General features: G+C 37.1%; 1 protein-coding gene across 14 annotated transcripts in view; it reads right to left on the bottom strand.

Annotated features, from left to right (window-relative positions):
- The window catches only part of HIVEP2 (HIVEP zinc finger 2), a 195,894-nt gene that overhangs the window by 71,336 nt on the left and 108,579 nt on the right, over positions 1-15,979 (bottom strand). For 12 of the 14 annotated variants that reach the window (XM_063622831.1, XM_063622825.1, XM_063622796.1 and 9 more), the window contains one exon: positions 14,536-14,648. The gene's annotated coding sequence lies outside the window, so the exon portion shown is untranslated. Of the gene's footprint in view, positions 1-697; positions 739-14,535; positions 14,651-15,979 lie in introns of those variants that run through there. The other 2 variants (XM_055265848.2, XM_063622822.1) reach the window with 2 other exon arrangements.

The raw sequence follows: 15,979 nt of genomic DNA on the forward strand, positions 1-15,979 counted from the left end.
TTGACAGTAATATACATGATTCTTTATTAATAATTACAAACAAGACATAGTGCAGGTCTAATATTCACCATAAATCAGAGTAGTCATAATCATAAAGACACTTTTGAGATATGAATCACAACGGTAATGTGATATGAAACTGTCTGTGATTTCTAATGGTGACAACTTCACTGACACTGCTGAAACTACTGTCATTTGTTGCTTACATGAATAATGAAGGGAGTGCTAAACTTCAGTTAGAGATTAATGAAACACAGTTTTTTTCTCAACCAAATTTTCTGAATTCTGTCCATTTGTGGTTAAGAGCCCCAGCCTAGGTAAATAATAAATCCCTTTATAATTCCATTATCTCAGATCAATGATTGCATTGTGTCCCTGCCTCCCTCCACAGAGAAGATTCACAAAGAGAAATAAAGCAATTCCTATTCTTCCCAACTGTGTGGAGAAAAACAGACTTACAGGATAGAAGTGCCTTTCCTCATCCCTCTCCAAGTGAAGGAAGGAACACTTATTGACTTGGAAATGAGTTACCCAAACACTATCAAGCCCTACCAGCCTACAGGCAAATACATAAGAAGTGGCATTAACACCAATTAACCACAGCTCCTGTTCCAGCCCCACCTGCTCACACAGGACCTCCAGTCCCCTTAAAAAGTCCCAACTAAGTATATCTAGGATTCCAGCAAGGGAGACTTACAAGAGCCCACAGGCAGTCTGACAGCCAGTCACAACACCATCTGCCATGGCTTCCTTCCTGCACCAGCTCCCCCTAGCGTCCTCAGGAAGGATCCCCTCTGCCGCCTCTGCAGATGGTGCCCTCAGTAAGAATGCTAATACCCAGTTGCCCCCACAGACAGCGAGTCCATACTTCCAGGAAAGAGGGGTTCTTGCCATGGGTCCCACACTTTAGAAAGCCTGCATATCACAAACAAGCACAAATAAATTCACTGAAAAATCCACAGCACCTTTATCATAGGCATCCAGATGTCCTGTAACTCTAAACCCTGCGACAACGGTTTAAGCTCCCAGGGAAATGCTTCTCTTGCCCAATCTCTTTGCACCAGTCAAAGAGTAACTCAGTTGGAATGCCCTGAAGGTTCGTGGATTGTGACATTGCAGTGTGGAGTTAGACATCATTTCCAAAGCAGAGAAGATTCAAGCAGCATTAACGCTTAGGTAAAAGAAAAGACTTAAGAGTCATTTCTCTCAGATGGTGTGGACGCAACAGATTCTTGCATAACAAGTGTAGCCATGCCAAGCATCCCTTTCCTGGTTTCTCTTCGAGCTCTGATCAGTGGTTCTAGAATCGTTAATAATTAGAGCAGCATTTGGAACAATCGCGCATGGCACTTGAAGAGTGTTTCACAATTAAACAATTCTTACTCTTAAATTTGTAAAGATGTAACCTGCATGAAGCATGATGCCAATTCTTTACATTAGCAACTAAAATGGACACTAAAAACAAACTTGTGATTAGTTTTGCTTCTGTAGCTGAGGATTTAATTCAATTTCAAAAAAATATTAAAAAGCTTCAGCAGCATTTAAATAATTTTGAATTTTAAATGTTTTATTCATTCCTTTTAATATAGATTTATTTACCTTTCAATTTTAACATGTGATTTTGGATATTTTGTAAGAAAAATCCTTTTTAAAAATAGCTTAAAACATTTTTATACTTATTCTAATTTACATATATGATGAAAATATACTAATATTTTGTATATGTTGAATACAATTACATTACATGCTTAAATCCTTTAGGTCATGAGAATGAGTACATGTGGACACCTTAGAATATATAGTTGCTTTTTTGGAGTTCGAAAACTTAAAAAGCAGAGATTTTTAAGAAGCAGTAGAAAATCTGAAAACAGTCAGTCTGTTTAAATTTTAAAGCTGCAAATAATGAAAGTAAGCAGACTTGTCAAGCATGACCCATATAAAATTCACTAACAGGACATTAGAAATTATTTATTTAATAAAGATTTAATTACTGTTCAAAACAATAAAAATTAGCCAGAAAATTATTCTCATCAAATCCACAACGTGAACAGGTCAAACGAAATCCCTGCAACTTCATGTTCTGTGCAAATAAAGATTTTATCACTGATCAAATTAAGAATCTTTGTGGGCCTCCATTTGAACTCTTGCCTCAGCGGCCCCATAAATACTGGCAGCAATGACCCTCCCTAGCTGTGTGTCCTTAAGGTCCAAATCAAGGTTGGCTTATAACCAATTCTCCTTCAAGACTGTGACCAAAGCAGTTCCATCAGGTTTTTTGCTTCCACTCTTCTTCAGAATCTCACAAAGTTTATGCCTAATACCTTGTAGCCGTGTAACACAATGGCTCAGATCCAATCCCAGAGGCTAGGGAGGCAACAGTTACACCTTTAATTGACCAACTTGGAAATCTTCTGCCCCATCTCGGCCAGCTACAAAACCATAGCTGAATACCAGTGACAACACATACTAGGGGCGAGGGAGGGGTGGTTCTGCAATTTGAAAGCAATAAAGTCCATACATTTATAGTTCACACCTCTGGAGCTGGTAGAAGGCATTTCCCTACCCGACATTAAAATTCAGGTCACGTAGGAGGAAGAATGGACACAGAGGCCAGAGAGAATGAAGGAAGATTCAGAAAGTGCCTTTTCACATTTTTGCTCATGATCCATTTCTTAAACTTAGAGGATAAATCTTGTAGCAAGTTTTTTTTTTCCTAACAATTTACATGAGCACAATGAACATTTTCCATGGAGCCGGCCCTTCACACTTAGAAGCTAAGAGGAAGGATATTTCCTAGACATCTGGATTAAGGGACTGACTCCCACAGTAATCCATATCAGTATTTGTTTAAAGATCTCTATGGGGTCTTGATTTTCATGTTTTAAATAGAGAAATAATTTTAGAGGTTTTGCAGATACATACTAAAGTCCAAATACACACACACACATACACACACACACACGCACATCACATACCCCCAAAAGCACGAGGCTGAGTGGTGAAACAGTGAAGGGTTGAGTTGCTTGCCCACGCTCTGCAAGCTATTCTATGAAATTCAGAGCAAGAACCTCAGTTTCCTGATGTTTCAACCAATGACCTTTCCAGTTAATCACTGAGCCCTCCCACCACAGCTAACTACTCACATTGTTGCAATGATATTGATATTATTCAATTTAGAAATCTCTTATTAAGGTTTTGATAATATTAGAAAATAAAACTTAGAAATCATTAAGTTATCAAGTATCATTCTAATATTTTATACATTATTATAAAATGTGTAAGGTCAAACACATCTAATTTTAACAGACATTACAGAAACTGTACAGAACATTTCCAAACTTAATTCTCTAAGGCATCTAAGAGAGTGTGACTAAAAATGTTATCCTGAGTTAAAAAGATTTAAAAATGTGTTCTCCAGAAAATGTTAACTAATTGCATCTGTTCTAAAGAATAATTAAAGTGCCGATAATGAATTTAATTAATTAATTTAAGGTGCCAACCTTAAAATAAAATTGTTTTAATTTTTTCAGCAGACTTCCAAAATGCTTCAAACATATGCATATAAAAAGGGCATATGTAAAATAAAAATAATAAATGATTATAATTTAATAAATTTAAAATAAAGCAATAAATATCTTTGAATAAATGAATTAATTATCTTCATCCACTAGTTTGCTTCTATATTCTAAGTAAAATCCTAAGTGAACAGATCATCCACGCTAAACAGACCAATCATGCTTCTTCAAAAAACACAAATATCATATATCTGATTTAGAAATTTATTTTCAATATCTGAAAAGCATCTAAGCTCCTTAAAATAAAATATATCTTATTATATAATTCTTGGTTTAGAAGAAATTTCCATTATGTGTATGTTTAAATAGCTTAAGAATAAAAACTTATATCAAGACACTTAAACCAAGCTTGTCCTTTAATAAAGGATAAATTATTACCTGGGAAGGGACATATTACTACACTCAGGTTTACTGTGACCTGAGAGATTGGCTTAGGTCTCCCCAGTCTCAACGGTCCCTCACAATTCCGACCATGATCCCTGGTTGAAATATCTTGCTAGTGCTTCCAAAGGTAGAAGATGTCCCCATATTTTGGGGAATTCCCTGAGGATATTTACACGTACAGATGAACAAACATACTATCCCTATCTTTCCCAGGTTTTCCCGTAGAAAAGGAGAAAATCAGCCTAATAAAACATCTTACGACTTCAATTCTCAAGGAAAAGGAATCCCAGTGTTGTAATAGGTAAAGCCTGATAAGAATGCATGGCAATTTTTTCAGAAGCTCTGAGAATTTCTACTACCATGAACCTGACAGCTAGATTGTTGTACTCTAGCAGGCTGAGCGCATTTTAGGGTTCTAAATGGCAGGGAATAGCTTTGTGAGGTAGAAACATTAGTATATAATACTCACCTCATAAATATAATTTCAGACAATCTGTCTACCCATAAAACAGGAAAGCTGACTTATATTGGCTAGTTTCCTATAAGAAGGATGTATTTTATCTAAAATTTTGCCTGTTTTCTCTGCTCAGCTATATCTCTCAGCTCCCAGCCTGGGATAAAACAGGAATTCAGCAAACGTTTGTGGATTGAGCGATCAAGTGAATGGATGAATGAGTGAATGAATGATTGTAAACATGCTCACTCTCCATACTCATGTACTTCTGTGCCTTTGTGGGGTTTAGGAGCAATTGCTTCTTCTTCCATTCTACTACTCCTGTTAATTTCTCTCTTGTTATTCCTGTTAAATTATAGGATGGTTTGATATAATTTAAAATACCCCTTTGTAATAAAATGGGTACCTCTGTGAAAGTTCTTTTATCAAGCCCAGTTGGCTATATAATTGCTTGAAAAAACAAAAACCAACTAAACATAACCATGATATAAATTTCACCCCTTTACATTTTATAATAATAGGCTGTTCATCTTAAAGCAATTTCTGAATTTTTCTTTAACAAGCTCTATTATTATTCCTAAAGGTTCAATTATTAATAGTATCCCTATCACCTCCTGCTAGCATATTGCACCCCTGCCCTGTGTTTCCTCAGGCTGGGTGTGACAAAGTATGCCTGCATATGACTGTGTGTTTTGTCTATGTATTGGCACATAAATATCCTTGAGGACAGGAAAAGAACTGGTGTATGTGTCTGTGTGCGCGCATGCACGTGCACGCACTTCCCTGGATTGTTCTCCATGGAAATCTCCCTCCAGATAGGAAAAGAGCCAAGGAGAGCCCGAGGACTTCCCTGACCCTAAGCCAAGGGTGTGGCAAGTGTGCTCACCATTATCAGCTGGTGCCCAAAGTGGGAAGGAGGAAGGAGGTAGCAGGGAGGAGGAGGAAAGCTGGTAGTAAGTGTGGAGATCTTTTAATTGCAAGAAAATAATCTGGGAGTCTAACATTTCTGCAGTATTTTAAAGTGTGCAAAGACTTCACAGGACTAGCACATTCTCAAATGACACCTCTAAGACCAACCCAAGCATAAAGATCTTCTGAGGCTTATATAAACTTTGCCCATTAAGGAGAAGTCACAGAAACAGCTCAGCCTTTTCCTCACGGTGTACTTAATTATGTACTCAAGATAAGTGATAACCTTTAGAATGTTTTCACCCTGTGTTTGCCTGTGTTTTCAGCTATATTTCTATACTGAAACCTCTTCAAATTCACACATCATTCTTAAATTGCCAAATCCATTGGTCCTTTCTTAGATCACAACATTGGTGATGACTTTGCGGCATGATACGCTGAACACTCCCTTAAATATAAGGCTCTAAGCTCAAGATCTGACATACCTTAAGCACTCAATAAGTAAGAGCTACTCTTGTTAGCAAGCTCGTCCTCCCTTAGCTTCCTTGAGAATTGCCTCTGTTAGTTTTCCAGCTACATTTCTGACAGCTAAAGTACTTTGGAATCTTTTATCTGATCTTCAAAGCCCAGACAAAGTGTTTTCCCCCAATAAACTTCCCCACTTTTGCGGTGTCAGAATTAATGTCACTCTCTCTTGTGTTCTCATAACCTTTGCTCAACTCCCATTATCTCACTAATCATGGCCTGCTTTGGATTTTAGTTGAGCTAATTTTTTTTTTCAAGACAGAGTCTTGCTCTCGCTTAGGCTGGAGTGCAGTGGAGCGATCTCGGCTCACTACAACCTCCACTTTCTGGGTTCAAGCAATTCTCCTGCCTCAGCCTCCCCAGTAGCTGGGATTACAGGCATATGCCACCATGCTTGGCTAATTTTTGTATTTATTGTAGAGATGGGGTTTCACCACGTTGGTCAGGCTGGTCTCGAACTCCTGACCTCGTGATCCACCCGCCTCGGCCTCCCAAAGTGCTGGGATGACAGGCATGAGCCACTGGACCTGGCCTGAGAACTTATTTTATATCCTCAACTAAATTTTCAGCTACTTGAGAACAGGACCATTCTTATTTCTCTCAATACTGAGCACAATGTCTTGCACATGGCTGGCTTTCCATAAATGTTGGTTGATTTAAAAGTTGACAACAGATATTAAATTGAATCTTTAACTGCTTCCTGTTTCCCACCTTTCATAGCCAATCCCAAGCCAAAGCCTATAGAATATTCATCTACAGTGTCTCTCCCAAACCCACTTTATATTCCTATTACGGTCATCCTAGTTCAGAACTTTACTACTTCTCATGGAGACTATCCCAATAGCTTCCTAATTTGTCTCCCTCCAGGTTTTCCAAATCTTCTTGGTGATACCATCTGTGGTGAGCAGATTAATCTTTCAAACTATAACCCAATCAGGTGATTCCTTAGCTCAAAAGTGGCTAAAGTTTTTCTAATGCCTACCAAACTGATGTGCTAATTACATTCCAGACGTTCTATACTCTCTAGGTCTCTCAGCTCCTCCCTTCCTCTTCTTTCATGTCTCCTCTTCACTTACCAATGTTATGTTCAAACATACCATGTGACTTTTCCTTCCATAATCACCACAACTTTATCCATCCCAACACTTTACATAGGTGAATATCATTCTCACCACCTATCAAAATCTTGCCCATCCTTAAAGCTGTCCTCAGGAAATACTTCCTGCTCCCCAAGCCCTCTACCCAAGCAAACCCATAGGAAAATGGATATGATTTCTTTCTCTTCACAAAACATTTTATTTATACATCTCTGAGGGCCCTACTACAACTTTTCTTATATCCAAGTCAGGTATGTACTAGTCTGATCTCTATTTTAGGTAGGGTTTATAAGCAACTTGAAGGCTGAAATGCAGACTTACTCATCATTGTATTCCTCCACAGCACCAAAACACTACATTGCATATGGCAGAAATGCCATAAATATTCATTGAGTTTAAATGAACTGAAGCTTTTAAAAATAGCCAAAAAAGCTCAGGTTCCATGTAAGAAGAATGGGGCTCAAGCCAACTGAGTGTTGGCATCTGTGATGATTGGTGTCCTCAAAATTTCCACTTAAGGATGATGACAGAATCAAGCTCTGCTACAGCCAATGAATAATTTATTTGTGCACAAAACATTCTGTTAATGGAAATCTTTTTATGGCTCAAGATCTAAAATATATTTACTGCCCTATAGTTATTAAATGTTTGCTTTAATCATTAGGTACACAAGGTAATGACAAATGATAATTACAGGATCATTATATACTCTTAAACTGATTTAATCAAGAGTATCTCTTCCGAAATTCAAAAACTCCTCAGTGGATGGGGATGGGAAAGATTACACTGGAACCAATCAACTCACTGCTACCATCAAATTTAAGAAACTAAGGTTTCTTAAATACCCCCAATTGAAAGAGTAACTTTAGATACAAATGCCTAGTACTTTTTTTTAAAACTCAATTAAAAATCCCCCTGCCTCCCCAAACTAGACTGCCTCAATCAATGAAACATATCAGAGAAAAAGAGAAGTGCACGTGTTTGCGCATTCCCTAGATGTTCCAGCCTGCCAAAAAATGTTTCTTTGCTGTGCTATTTCAGCAAGTCGTGAGATGGCAATGATCATCCTCCTCAAAAGAAAAAGGTAGCTATTTTTCCTGTATGTTTTTATTTTAAGAGGCTGGAAGGCACACTTCTGGCTGCTGAGAGTACTCTGACACGTACACATGTTCCTGAGGAGGTGAATTGGTGGGGGGATTTTGGCAGGGTGAAGGTTAAGAAAACCTAAAACCATCCTGAGCTCTCAGGAAATATTTAAGGAGCTGAAAAAAAACAGCAAAAAGAGGAAGATGATGAAGTCTTCCAGTGAATTCCTGTTTCCAACTATAAACCCTCATGAAAAACGAAAAGTAAAGTAGTATAAAATACATGCTTTTTATCTATATTTATCTCAGACTCAACTGGTACACAATCAAATTCATCACACTACTAGACAAACCAGCTTCTCTCTTTACCTCATGTTTTCTATTAAAAGTGATATTCAAACTCCAAAGCTCAAGGCCTGGGGTCATCACTGACAGCTTCCTCCTGCTCCCCACCCCCAGAATGCACGCACATCCACACAAGCTCACCCTAGACCCAATCAGGCAGCCCCTACGCTGGTGTCCTGCACACTTTCCTTCATACAGCCTGTGTCTGTCAATCCTTATCACCACCCTCCAGCCAGACCCTCACACCAGTCTGATCTCCCACCACACAAAGCAAGAGACCGGCAAGTACTCTGGGTACAAATGGCAAAGTGCCAAAGGCCAGATCCAGGCCTGGTGCCCTTGCGTGCCTGGGATCCAGGGACAATTCTCAGAGGCGGTGAACTGTGGAAGTGTGGAGGGTCCTAAGAAAAACAATTTGAGTGGAACGCAGCCACAAGGGCACCATGATGCAAAACCTGAGAAGTAAGGAACTGAGGGGGATATGGGAGGAAATCAGAAAGAATTTCCTCAACCTGGGATACGAGTCTCCACTGAGGTCTGCGATGCAGTGACTTCATCTGTGATGTAAGTGTGGGAGGACATACAGGGCACAACATGAGATGACAGCTCTTGTTTGAATTCATGGAAGTGCCTCCTAAGTGGCTTCTGTGCTTGCAGTGACTGCTGCCCCCCACCCCACCTCAGCCACCATCCAACAGGGCCCAGCCCGACCCATCTCCCTGAAGCGCAGCTCTGAGTGCAGTGCTCTCCTGCTCAAAGGTTTTCAGGGGCTTCCCACGCCCCTTTGTCCTGCAGTCAATGTCAGCTGTGCTTTGCCTTCACACTACACAGGAATCCCTCAGAGTCAGAGGCCACATGTAATTTATCTCATTAAATTTTTTCAGAGGTCAATTATTTTTACTGCCATAGTCAAAACAAGGAGAATGAGACCTCCTGGTCAGGGACTGTAGGGGTTTTTAGGTTTGTTCTGCTGTGTGGGGAAGGGGTTTGTTACTATTTTAATTTAAGAACAATTTTTGCACTAAAAAATTCATAAATTTGTATTCATGACCTGGCTCTGGATATTTAATAAGTATCAGACTTGCAGATTCATCTCACAAATGTAATTAAAATGAAACCTGTGTCCAGGTGTCGATTTTCAGTCCCCAGAGTGAATTTTAAAACAGAAACTTGGCCAGGTGAAGTGGCTCACACCTATAATCACAGCATTTTGGGAGGCCAAGGTGGGCGGATCACCTGAGGTCAGGAGTTCAAGACCAGACTGGCCAACATGGTGAAACTCCATCTCTACTAAAAATACAAGAAATTAGCTGGGCATGGTGGCGGGTGCCTGTACACCAGCTACTAGGAGGCTGAGGCAGGAGAATCGCTTGAACCCAGGAGGCACAGGCTGAAGTGAGCCAAAATTGTGGCACTGCACTCCATCCTGGACAACAAGAGTGAAACTCTGTCTCAAAACAAAAAATAAAAAACAAAAACAAACAAAAAAAAACCTCACAAGCAATTATTTTTATTAAACCCAACAAATATTTATTAAATGTCTACTATTTTTTCAATCACCATTTTTAAGAATAAAGAAGACACAAACAAGCAATTTACAGTGCAGGCATATGACAGGAAAACTTCACATAAATTACTTTATTATAAAGTGCAAGTACAAAAATGCATACAAAAAGTGGCATGAGAGAAGTATAAATTGTTAAGGGGTGATGCGGGCAAAAGAGCTCAAACATGAAGAGAAGTAATATTACAATAAAATTATTAACCAGACTGACGTCAGTAAAGTGCATTAACCCAAAATGCAAATAATAGATGAGGTAGAAAATGCGATTAAGAAAGCGAATTTTTCTTTTGGCAATTCATGGGTGAGACGTCAATGTGATATCAGATTCAAACATAAAATAAAGATCTCTATGTGGGGGATTTTGTCCAATATCCAATTAAAGGATTTATAGTGAAAACTGTAACTGCCAAGGGAACCGGAACTCCAGAGGCCATTCTTGATCCATAAGGGATATTGCTTAGAAATCATGAGATTCTCAGATCAGGGAAGTGATTGGGTAAATTTAACAGTTAGTATCACCAGGTTTCAGTTTCCAGAAGGTGATAACCGACAGAGGTCTGGAAAATTTACAATCCACATCTTTCTACAGCATTTTGTTCCTTGGACTACCTCAAGATTCCCTAAAATTATAAGATTTGACTCTGCCGCCAAATTTTGATACGGCTGGCTTCTATTTCTTTATGTCAGTCATAATAAACAGAACATAGTGACCACATCCACAACGCTCCAACATTTGAACACTGCCAGTTAACTAGACCGGTGACTTGGCAGTGACTGACATGTTAGCCAAAAATGGGAGAACCAGAGTTGGATTCTGGTTCTATGACTCACTAATGCTGTGACTTTAAGCAAATTACTCAACTAAAACCAACCCCCCCACCACGAAGCCTCCCGTCCCTTACACACAAAATAAAGTGTGAGCAATAACTACATAATAGTTATTGCTTCAAATGAGATAATGTACATGGAAGCCATTTGTAGACAGACAGTAAGTCATTACACAAATATTAATTTATGACATCATAGAAACAAGGCATATGATCAGTCGCTAAGATCCACTGTGTAGGTTTTGCATGGAGAGTGAAAAATGAGAGGCTCCTTCATACAGCCACCCTATACTGCAAACTGAAGGAGACAGGAAGGATAGACAGAAGGAAATACTATGAAATGATAGGAAAGAAGCCTTCAGTCAGGGTTTCAGATGGCCACAGCATGCTTGTGGAACAAAATGGGATTTGCTCATACTACTGGTTTAGTTAATACTTACTGATGGAATGATGAATATGTGAATGAAAAGTTATTGAATGCATGAATGAATGAAGGTATAACCAGGTAAAATACTTGAAAAACAAAGCAGGAAGAGTCAAATTGTGAATAAGAAAAAATAAGAAAATAATTTTGGAAAAATGAAGCCATGTAGCTCAGACAAGCTAACAGTAATGGACTCCACTCACCTAAGCTAGAATAGCAAAACAAAGGGCAGTCTGTAAGGAGGCCAGAAGAAATCTAGAGCACACATAAGAGTCCACATTTTCACATCAGTTTGTAAATATTAATACTCAAACATAAATACTGATAGACTCTTCTGTTATCTTAAAATACAAGGAACCAAACAGAAGACTTCTGTGCATCTGAAGAGCTATACAAATATAAAAGGAAGTCCTGTACAATTGTATACATTTTGAAGGCCACAATATACTGAAACTTATAAGGTCTACTCTGAATGATCTGTGATAGCAGAAGTTATAGTACACCCAGAGATAAAAGCTAGCAAATCTAATTTGCACCCTTATCAAATTGTTATAAGACCAGCTAAAATGTATCCAAATAGAATGAATTAAAACGGTTTTCTTCCTTTTCATTTTCCTAATTGGTATAAGTAATAATAAGAAAAAACATATAAAGGCATATCAAAGAGAAAGGAGAGATAAACAGATGAAGAAAAGGTTTGGGGAAATCACAAAATATAGCAATTTCCACAGAACATAGAATTATGTATTTTGGACTTCCTAATTTAAAGTAAGACTTCAGTGATGTCTGACTCCAAAAATTACTAACAGTAATAATTGTATAACTATCAGCAAATTAATTACTGCTCTTTAACCCAATATTTTCAAGTTTATGAGAGTCTTAATAATTTTCACCTTCTTTTTTTAGGAAGGAATATCACTTACATAATTCCTAAATAAATATATCCAATGTAGTGACAGCATATAAATCTGATCACCCATGTGTTTAAAAGTCCAGACTCCAGCTAATATCACTTTAAAATGAATAATGTCAAGACCAGTCAAAAGCATTCACTGCTTGAAGGAAAATGCCAGGACATGCAAAGCAACATTATTATAAAAAATAATAATTCGTATTTACTAACTTTTCAAAAAGTACCATAAAAGGAAGAACAGTCTATGGATGAGAATGTTCCTTTCTTACTTTGCAAACTGTTTTCTATTTACTACCAATTTGTGGTGGGAGGAGTTGAGCACATTTTTAAAATTTATTATTTGTAAAAAAAGTTATATTGAAAAAAATCCTCATTTGGGCTAATGCACAGGGCCAGGTTCATTGATAAAGTCACTAAGAGGTTGCTGAGTATGTATTCCATATGCATCATGAAAATGCTTACCGATTCCATATGAAGTCCTTCCTTACCAAAGAAGTATTTGATCTAATTGAGAAAATATACCTAGCTCTTTGAGTGAAGACCATGTTGACAGGCTAAAGAATCAGTCACGTGATAAATGAAATCTAATCCTGGTTACATTTAACCAGTGACTGCAATGACTATTACCCCTATTAATCACCATCATCATAACCACTACTATGAATCCTAGTACCTGCCAGGTATTTAATCCTCATAGAGCCTTAGGAACTAAGCAGCATCCTTATTTAACGCAAAACAATTGTTTCAAAGCACAGTGACCCCAATGAGCTGACTCAACCAGAGGAGTCCAGAACTCACAGTGCAATAAGCAAGAAGGCCATCTGCACTCAATGTCCAGGCCATGTCCATTCTCAAGAGGCACTGATAAAACAGTCGCTTGAACATAGTTTAAATTAGGTACCACCAATTTAAATGTCACTTAACACTTAGGAGACTTTGGAAATAACTGTAAAAGCCAAATTTGGGAGTAGATGGAAAATTAAATGTGGCAAACAAAGACATTTAAGTTAGTGGTTCAGATTATTAATTTTCATCTTCTAACATTTATTATAGCTATTGAAAAAATTAAGGCCTTGCTTTTCACACTTTTAAATATCTGTCTTCCTAATGGGTTTTTCGTCTAACTGCCTCATATCCCTTTAATTATCCAAAACTTTTTCCAAATGGCACCATGTGTCCATAACAATGAAAATTATTGGTGGCAAATGAACACTGAACCATGAACCTTATGGGCCAAATGAAAAGGGGTCTCTGGAATGTCCACACTTTATATTTCTACACTCACTGGATGCTCAAAAGCTACACCAGCAAATCAAGTTCTTAGGCAGTGGAGATTATTTTAGACAAAGCTTAGGGCAGTTGTTGGCACTGCATAAACTACAACACTATCACTAAAGAACCACCTGACATCATCTTGTCTTAAGATGTTCACAGGTAAAGCAGACACTATTAGTGGGTTTAGTTTAGAAGCTGTCTTCCCAGATGATTAGACACTTTCCTCTCTTGTTCGTTATCATTCATCAGGTTTTAAAATAGCTCCAGTTTATTTAGAGGAAAATTAAGTAACAAGCTGTACAATTTTAGAATCATGAATAACATTTAAAATTTCAGAAATTCAAATCTTGTGACCTAAATTAGGAATACAATTTTTTTTTCCAATTTTTCTTTACTGTGTAAAGGGTTAATTAAAGCATGAGTTTGCTTGGATTTTTAAAAAAAATTACCAAGCCCTAAAATCAGTATCATTTAAATTTCTGATGCCAAAAATCTGTTTGACAGAGCAGGCTTTACTATACTGACATTTTAACAGTAGCCAAAGTCCTGTTCCCACTAAATTCTGTCTTGGCAGCACCAATAATTTGCTAAAAGCCTAAACTCCTCCTGGTAACTAATGTGTTCTCAACCTCAGGAGCTTTCCACAGCAGCACAGTGCAACAAGGAAGCTGAATCCATCAATCCTTCCTTAAGATTTCTATTCTTATTACAGAAACCATGATTTCTATAAAATGAGAATGGTTTAAAATACAGAAAGATGCTAATTTATTTCAAATGTTCATTACATCTTAGATGTGAATCTGACAAAATGCAATAAAACTACATATAAAAACCTTATTCAAAGTAAAATCTGATATTTTTACATTACTTCAAGATTATAACAAGTAAATCATCATTAATACATCAAATAAAAGAATTCGGTTTCAAACTATAAATGACAACATTTTCTAATCTTCAGCTAAAATCAGATATTTCCAAAAATGCAATAAAGTATGAATATTTTCATTTAGATAACATACAAAACATCTATCACAGGTTTCAAGAGCCTCAAATAATTACTGTCAAAATTTCACATAAAGCTCATTTAATATTGTGCTTGAGGAATCTCTCCAATAACTTTGAAATCAAACCATATAGAAAGCACTTGGCTTGACTTACCTAGTGGCTGTATGTTAAAGAATCGGTAAAAGAGCATCCCAACCAAATCAATTCACTTAATTTTTCAAGTAGATCTGATTACTATGGTCTTTTAAAAAATTCAAAGGCTCCACCTAATGAGAAAAAAAACAAAGAATTACATTTAAACCGGAGCATGATTATATGATCTATACATTAATAACACAAAAATCAAATCCAGACTATTATGATATTATACTATCTTTTCCTAAGTTACTGTGCTACTTAAAGCTATAAAACAACAAAAGCGTCTAGGAATTAAGTTAAATTTTCCAGTTTTGGGTAAAATGAATGTTCAAGCATAGAGAAAACAATAAAAGAATACAACAAAGTGTGAGAACAGAAGAGTTTGTTATTGGCAGGTGGAAATAATGGTTATATAATGTCAGTTAAGACATTAAAATTAGAGATGGGGGAAAATGCAATTTATTGCTTTGGAGTTACACTCATTGATTCTTCTAATTTACTGATGCAATGAAAATTTGTAGGTGACAGTTCCTGAAAGCCATTAAGCCCTAGCTACATGCAATCTCTGTTGAGAAATAGAAACTAATATCTAGACAGATCATTTAAACATAAAAATGGTCAAGAAGTCTTGGAGATAATTCGCTAGCATGGATTTCCAAATCATTCTGAGAATGTTACACCTTGTCTCCACAGAAAGTGTTTACTCTCCTAAGGACTCACAAATAGCTTAATTATTATTTATAAATAATATTAGTTTATTCCATTCACTTTGCCAGTAGAAGCACTTTTCCTGAAATTCAAACATTAAATTACTATCTCAGCTCTAAGAGAAAGTTTGAGAGAAAGCAAGCATTAACTCAACTAGAGGAGCCTAAAATGAATGCTAGAGGGCTGAGCAGAAGAGTGAAATAGAAAATTGGACAGTTTCTAGCTACTCCCAAATTAGATCTTCCCAGGTTAGACTTAGTATGTTCAAACATACTAATATTTCAAAAAGTCTCTGAACATCAAACACAATCATATTCAAGTGAAAGTTCAAAAACTTATTCCGAAGCCATAAGCACAAGATTTTTTTATTGTGCAATTTGGAATTAGCCATGCACTGCCACTCCCCCAAACCCACTAACCACATTAACAACATTAATTGATAATCTCAGTATTAAAAAATAAAGGTTGAAACAGATGTTATCCACTAGTATTAGAAGGTAGTTGCTCCAGAAAAGAACAAAACAAAAGATGTTGCTAACAATACAGAAGACAAATAGCAGTAACTATACATACTAACTAGAAATTCACGTAGTCATGGGAAATATGTTTTCACTTTCAAGAAAACCTGTGTCTAGATTCTAGTCTTACTGCTATTCAAGAAACAATTATTTAGGAAACTCATTTGGACATGGTCTCAAAAGACTTCTTCATTAACAGAGATAAATAATCTTTATTCCAGGGTTCTTGCCAT

This window comes from Symphalangus syndactylus, chromosome 2 (genome assembly GCF_028878055.3).
Source record: "Symphalangus syndactylus isolate Jambi chromosome 2, NHGRI_mSymSyn1-v2.1_pri, whole genome shotgun sequence".
NCBI lineage: Eukaryota > Metazoa > Chordata > Mammalia > Primates > Hylobatidae > Symphalangus > Symphalangus syndactylus.